Genomic DNA, 8839 nt, shown 5'->3' with positions numbered 1-8839 from the left:
TCCATGTTTATACAGATAGCGGTGTCGATATTTCCATGTTTACAGAGATAAAGGTGTAGATATTTCCATATTTGCACAGATTGCCGTGTAGATATTTCCATCTTCACACAGATAGCGGTGTACATATTTCCATGTTTACACAGACAGCTGTGTAGATATTTCCATGTTTACACAGATAGTGTTGTAGATATTTCCATGTTTATACAGATAGCGGTGTAGATATTTCCATGTTTATAAAGATAGCGGTGTAGATATTTCCATGTTTATACAGTTAGCGGTGGAGATATTTCCATGTTTATACAGATAGCGCTGTAGATATCTCCATGTTTATACAGACAGCGGTGTAGATATTTCCATGTGTATACAGATAGCGGTGTAGATATTTCCATGTTTATACAGATAGCGTTGGAGGTATTTCCATGTTTATACAGATATCGGTGGAGATATTTCCATGTTTATACAGATAGCGGTGGAGATATTTACATGTTTATACAGATGGAGGTGTAGATATTTCAAAGGTTATGCAGATTGCGGTGGAGGTTTTTCCATGTTTATAGAGATAGCGGTGTAGATATTTCCATGTAGATACAGATAGCCGTGTAGATATTTCCATGTTTATAGAGATAGCCATGTAGATATTTCCATGTTTATAAAGATAGCACTGTAGATATTTCCATGTTTATACAGATAGCGGTGTGGCTATTTCCATGTTTACGCAGATAGCGATGTAGATATTTCCAAGTTTATAGAGATGTCTGTGTAGATATTTCCATGTTTATAGAGATGGCTGTGTAGATATTTCCATGTTTATACAGATAGTGGTGGAGATATTTCCATGCTTATACAGACGACAGTGTAGTTATTTCCATGTTCATACAGATGGCGGTGTAGATATTTCCATGTTTATAGAGATAGCCATGTAGATATTTCCATGTTAACACAGAGAGCGGTGGAGATATTTCTATGTTTATGCAGATAGCGCTGTTGATATTTCCATGTTTATACAGACAGCGGTGTAGATATTTCCATTTTTATACAGATAGCGGTGTAGATATTTCCATGTTTATACAGATAGTGCTGTAGATATTTCCCTGTTTATACAGATAGCGGTGTAGATATTTCCATGTTTATAGAGATAGCCATGTTCATGTTTCCATGTTTAGACACATAGCGTTGTAGACATTTCCATGTTTTGTAGAGATAGCGTTGAAGATATTTCCATATTTATACAGATAGCGGTGTAGATATTTCCAAGTTTATACAGATAGCGGTGGAGGTATTTCCATGTTTATACAGATAGCGGTGTCGATATTTCCATGTTTACAGAGATAAAGGTGTAGATGTTTCCATATTTGCACAGATTGCCGTGTAGATATTTCCATCTTCACATAGATAGCTGTGTACATATTTCCATGTTTACACAGACAGCTGTGTAGATATTTCCATGTTTAGACAGATAGTGTTGTAGATATTTCCATGTTTATACAGATAGCGGTGTAGATATTTCCATGTTTATAAAGATAGCGGTGTAGATATTTCCATGTTTATACAGTTAGCGGTGGAGATATTTCCATGTTTATACAGATAGCGCTGTAGATATTTCCATGTTTATACAGACAGCCGTGTAGATATTTCCATGTGTATACAGATAGGGTGTAGATATTTCCATGTTTATACTGATAGCGGTGTTGATATATCCATGTTTATAAAGACTATGGTGTACATATTTCCATGTTTATACAGATAGCGGTGTAGATATTTTCATGTTTATACAGATAGCGGTGTAGATATTTCAATGTTTACAGAGATAGAGGTGTAGATATTTCCATATTTGCCCAGATTGCGGTGTAGATATTTCCATATTCACACAGATAGCGTTGTACATATTTCCATGTTTACACAGACAGCTTTGTAGATATTTCCATGTTTACACAAATAGTGTTGTAGATATTTCCATTTTTATACAGATAGCGGTGCAGATATTTCCATGTTTATTCAGATAGCGGTGGAGATATTTCCATGTTTATGCAGATAACAGTGTAGATATTTCCATGTTTATAAAGATAGCGGTGGAGATATTTCCATGTTTATACAGATATCGGTGGAGACATTTCCAAGTTTATGTAGATTGCGGTGGAGATATTACCATGTTTATAGAGATAGCGGTGTAGATATTTCCATGTAGATACAGATAGCGGTGTAGATATTTCCATGTTCATAGAGATCGCGGTGTACTTATTTCCATATTTATGCAGATAGCGGTGTAGATATTTCCATGTTTATTCAGATGGCGGTGTAGATATTACCATGTTTATACAGATTGTGGTGTGGCTATTTCCATTTTTATACAGATGGCAGTGTAGATATATCCATGTTTATACCCAAGGCGGTGAAGATATTTCCATGTTTATACAGATGACTGTGTAGATATTTCCATGTTTTTACATATGGCGGTGTAGGTATTTCCATGTTTTTAAAGATAGCTTTGTGGCTATTTCCATGTTTATGCAGATAGCGATGTAGATATTTCCAAGTTTATAGAGATGTCTGTGTAGATATTTCCATGTTTATAGAGATAACGGTGAAGGTATTTCCATATTTATACAGATAGCGGTGTAGATATTTCCAAGTTTATACAGATAGCGGTGTAGATATTTCCATGTTTATACAGATAGCGGTGTAGCTATTTCCACGTTTATAGAGATAGCGGTGAAGATATTTCCATGTTTATACAGATGGCATTGTAGATATTTCCATGTTCATAGAGATAGAGGTGTAGATATATCCATATTTGCACAGATTGCGGTGTCGATATTTCCATCTTCACACAGATCGCGGTGTATATACTTCCATGTTTACACAGACAGTGTTGCAGATATTTCCATGTTTATAGAGATAGCCATGTAGATATTTCCATGTTTATAAAGATAGCGGAGTAGATACTTCCATGTTTATACAGATAGCGGTGGAGATATTTCCATTTTTATACAGATAGCGCTGCAGATATTTCCATGTTTACAAAGATAGCGGTGTAGATATTTCCATGTTAATACAGATAGCATTGAAGATATTTCCATGTTAATACAGATATCGGTGTAGATCTTCCCATGTTTATACAGATAGCGGTGCAGGTATTTAGATGTTTAGAGAGATAGAGGTGTAGATATTTCCATATTTGCACAGATTGCGGTTTAGATATTTCCATCTTCACACAGATAGCGGTGTACCTATTTCCATGTTTACACAGACAGCTGTGTAGATATTTCCATGTTTACACAGATAGTGTTGTAGATATTTCCATGTTTATACAGATAGCGGTGTAGATATTTCCAACTTTATACAGATAGCGGTGGAGATATTTCCATGTTTATAGAGATAGCGCTGTACATATTTCTCTGTTTATACAGATATAGGTGTAGATATTTCCATGTTTATACAGATAGTGGTGTAGATATTTCCATGTATATGCAGACTGCGTTGGAGATATTTCCATGTTTATACGGATAGCGGTGGAGATATTTCCATGTTTATACATATAGCGGTGGAGATATTTCCATGTTTATACAGATGGCGGTGTAGATATTTCCAAGTTTATGCAGATAGCGATGGAGATATTTCCATTATTATAGAGAGAGCGGTGTAGATATTTCCATGTGGATACAGATAGCGGTGTAGATATTTCCAGGTTTATAGAGACAGCGGTGAAGGTATTTTCATATTTTTACAGATAGCGGTGTAGATATTTCCATGATTATTCAGATGGCGGTGTTGATATTTCCATGTTTATACACATAGCGGTGTGGCTATTTCCATTTTTATACAGATGGCAGTGTAGATATTTCCATGTTTATACAGATAGCGGTGGAGATATTTCCATGTTTATACAGATGGCGGTGTAGATATTTCCAAGTTTATGCAGATAGCGGTGGAGATATTTCCATTATTATGGAGATAGCGGTTTTGATATTTCCATGTGGATACAGATAGCGGTGAAGATATTTCCATGTTTATAGAGATAGCGGTGAAGGTATTTTCATATTTATACAGATAGCGGTGTGGCTATTTCCATGTTTACGCAGATAGCGATGTAGATATTTCCAAGTTTATAGAGATGTCTGTGTAGATATTTCCATGTTTATAGAGATGGCTGTGTAGATATTTCCATGTTTATACAGATAGTGGTGGAGATATTTCCATGCTTATACAGACGACAGTGTAGTTATTTCCATGTTCATACAGATGGCGGTGTAGATATTTCCATGTTTATAGAGATAGCCATGTAGATATTTCCATGTTAACACAGAGAGCGGTGGAGATATTTCTATGTTTATGCAGATAGCGCTGTTGATATTTCCATGTTTATACAGACAGCGGTGTAGATATTTCCATTTTTATACAGATAGCGGTGTAGATATTTCCATGTTTATACAGATAGTGCTGTAGATATTTCCCTGTTTATACATATAGCGGTGTAGATATTTCCATGTTTATAGAGATAGCCATGTTCATGTTTCCATGTTTAGACACATAGCGTTGTAGACATTTCCATGTTTTGTAGAGATAGCGTTGAAGATATTTCCATATTTATACAGATAGCGGTGTAGATATTTCCAAGTTTATACAGATAGCGGTGGAGGTATTTCCATGTTTATACAGATAGCGGTGTCGATATTTCCATGTTTACAGAGATAAAGGTGTAGATGTTTCCATATTTGCACAGATTGCCGTGTAGATATTTCCATCTTCACATAGATAGCTGTGTACATATTTCCATGTTTACACAGACAGCTGTGTAGATATTTCCATGTTTAGACAGATAGTGTTGTAGATATTTCCATGTTTATACAGATAGCGGTGTAGATATTTCCATGTTTATAAAGATAGCGGTGTAGATATTTCCATGTTTATACAGTTAGCGGTGGAGATATTTCCATGTTTATACAGATAGCGCTGTAGATATTTCCATGTTTATACAGACAGCCGTGTAGATATTTCCATGTGTATACAGATAGGGTGTAGATATTTCCATGTTTATACAGATAGCGGTGTTGATATATCCATGTTTATAAAGACTATGGTGTACATATTTCCATGTTTATACAGATAGCGGTGTAGATATTTTCATGTTTATACAGATAGCGGTGTAGATATTTCAATGTTTACAGAGATAGAGGTGTAGATATTTCCATATTTGCCCAGATTGCGGTGTAGATATTTCCATATTCACACAGATAGCGTTGTACATATTTCCATGTTTACACAGACAGCTTTGTAGATATTTCCATGTTTACACAAATAGTGTTGTAGATATTTCCATTTTTATACAGATAGCGGTGCAGATATTTCCATGTTTATTCAGATAGCGGTGGAGATATTTCCATGTTTATGCAGATAACAGTGTAGATATTTCCATGTTTATAAAGATAGCGGTGGAGATATTTCCATGTTTATACAGATATCGGTGGAGACATTTCCAAGTTTATGTAGATTGCGGTGGAGATATTACCATGTTTATAGAGATAGCGGTGTAGATATTTCCATGTAGATACAGATAGCGGTGTAGATATTTCCATGTTCATAGAGATCGCGGTGTACTTATTTCCATATTTATGCAGATAGCGGTGTAGATATTTCCATGTTTATTCAGATGGCGGTGTAGATATTACCATGTTTATACAGATTGTGGTGTGGCTATTTCCATTTTTATACAGATGGCAGTGTAGATATATCCATGTTTATACCCAAGGCGGTGAAGATATTTCCATGTTTATACAGATGACTGTGTAGATATTTCCATGTTTTTACATATGGCGGTGTAGGTATTTCCATGTTTTTAAAGATAGCTTTGTGGCTATTTCCATGTTTATGCAGATAGCGATGTAGATATTTCCAAGTTTATAGAGATGTCTGTGTAGATATTTCCATGTTTATAGAGATAACGGTGAAGGTATTTCCATATTTATACAGATAGCGGTGTAGATATTTCCAAGTTTATACAGATAGCGGTGTAGATATTTCCATGTTTATACAGATAGCGGTGTAGCTATTTCCACGTTTATAGAGATAGCGGTGAAGATATTTCCATGTTTATACAGATGGCATTGTAGATATTTCCATGTTCATAGAGATAGAGGTGTAGATATATCCATATTTGCACAGATTGCGGTGTCGATATTTCCATCTTCACACAGATCGCGGTGTATATACTTCCATGTTTACACAGACAGTGTTGCAGATATTTCCATGTTTATAGAGATAGCCATGTAGATATTTCCATGTTTATAAAGATAGCGGAGTAGATACTTCCATGTTTATACAGATAGCGGTGGAGATATTTCCATTTTTATACAGATAGCGCTGCAGATATTTCCATGTTTACAAAGATAGCGGTGTAGATATTTCCATGTTAATACAGATAGCATTGAAGATATTTCCATGTTAATACAGATATCGGTGTAGATCTTCCCATGTTTATACAGATAGCGGTGCAGGTATTTAGATGTTTAGAGAGATAGAGGTGTAGATATTTCCATATTTGCACAGATTGCGGTTTAGATATTTCCATCTTCACACAGATAGCGGTGTACCTATTTCCATGTTTACACAGACAGCTGTGTAGATATTTCCATGTTTACACAGATAGTGTTGTAGATATTTCCATGTTTATACAGATAGCGGTGTAGATATTTCCAACTTTATACAGATAGCGGTGGAGATATTTCCATGTTTATAGAGATAGCGCTGTACATATTTCTCTGTTTATACAGATATAGGTGTAGATATTTCCATGTTTATACAGATAGTGGTGTAGATATTTCCATGTATATGCAGACTGCGTTGGAGATATTTCCATGTTTATACGGATAGCGGTGGAGATATTTCCATGTTTATACATATAGCGGTGGAGATATTTCCATGTTTATACAGATGGCGGTGTAGATATTTCCAAGTTTATGCAGATAGCGATGGAGATATTTCCATTATTATAGAGAGAGCGGTGTAGATATTTCCATGTGGATACAGATAGCGGTGTAGATATTTCCAGGTTTATAGAGACAGCGGTGAAGGTATTTTCATATTTTTACAGATAGCGGTGTAGATATTTCCATGATTATTCAGATGGCGGTGTTGATATTTCCATGTTTATACACATAGCGGTGTGGCTATTTCCATTTTTATACAGATGGCAGTGTAGATATTTCCATGTTTATACAGATAGCGGTGGAGATATTTCCATGTTTATACAGATGGCGGTGTAGATATTTCCAAGTTTATGCAGATAGCGGTGGAGATATTTCCATTATTATGGAGATAGCGGTTTTGATATTTCCATGTGGATACAGATAGCGGTGAAGATATTTCCATGTTTATAGAGATAGCGGTGAAGGTATTTTCATATTTATACAGATAGCGGTGTAGATATTTCCATGTTTATTCAGATGGCGGTGTTGTTATTTCCATGTTTATACACATAGCGGTGTGGCTATTTCCATTTTTATACAGATGGCAGTGTAGATATTTCCATGTTTATACAGATGGAGGTGTAGATATATCGATGTTTATACAGATGACTGTGTAGATATTTCCATGTTTTTACAGTTGGCGCTGTAGTTATTTCCATGTTTATACAGATAGCGGTGTGGCTATTTCCATGTTTTTGCAGATAGCGATGGAGATATTTCCATGTTTATAGAGTTGGCTGTGTAGATATTTCCATGTTTATACAGATGGCAGTGTAGATATTTCCATGATTATATAGATAGTGGTGTAGATATTTCCATGTTTATACAGATGACGGTGTAGGTATTTCCATGTTTATACAGATGGCGGTGTAGATATTTCCATGTTTATAGAGATAGCCATGTTGATGTTTCCATGTTTAGACAGATAGCGGTGTAGACATTTCCATGTTTACAGAGATAGCGGTGAAGGTATTTCCATATTTATACAGATAGCGGTGTAGATATTTCCAAGTTTATACAGATAGCGGTGGAGGTATTTCCATGTTTATACAGATAGCGGTGTCGATATTTCCATGTTTACAGAGATAAAGGTGTAGATATTTCCATATTTGCACAGATTGCCGTGTAGGTATTTCCATCTTCACACAGATAGCGGTGTACATATTTCCATGTTTACACAGACAGCTGTGTAGATATTTCCATGTCTACACAGATAGTGTTGTAGATATTTCCATGTTTATACAGATAGCGGTGTAGATATTTCCATGTTTATAAAGATAGCGGTGTAGATATTTCCATGTTTATACAGATAGCTGTGGAGATATTTCCATGTTTATACAGATAGCGCTGTAGATATCTCCATGTTTATACAGACAGCGATGTAGATATTTCCATGTGTATACAGATAGCGGTGTAGATATTTCCATGTTTATACAGATAGCGTTGGAGATATTTCCATGTTTATACAGATATCGGTGGAGATATTTCCATGTTTATACAGATAGCGGTGGAGATATTTACATGTTTATACAGATGGAGGTGTAGATATTTCAAAGGTTATGCAGATTGCGGTGGAGGTGTTTCCATGTTTATAAAGATAGCGGTGTAGATATTTCCATGTAGATACAGATAGCCGTGTAGATATTTCCATGTTTATAGAGATAGCCATGTAGATATTTCCATGTTTATACAGATAGCGGTGTTGACATTTCCATGTTTATAGAGATAGCGGTGAAGTTATTTCCCTATTTATACAGATAGCGGTGTAGATATTTCTAAGTTTATACAGACAGCGGTATAGACATTTCCATGTTTATACAGATAGCGGTGGAGATATTTCCATGTTTATACTGATAGCGGTGTAGGTATTTCCATGT

Source organism: Pan paniscus, chromosome 8, assembly GCF_029289425.2.
Source record: "Pan paniscus chromosome 8, NHGRI_mPanPan1-v2.0_pri, whole genome shotgun sequence".
In the NCBI taxonomy this organism is placed as follows: Eukaryota; Metazoa; Chordata; class Mammalia; order Primates; family Hominidae; genus Pan; species Pan paniscus.
Note: the sequence above shows the minus strand (reverse complement) of the source record.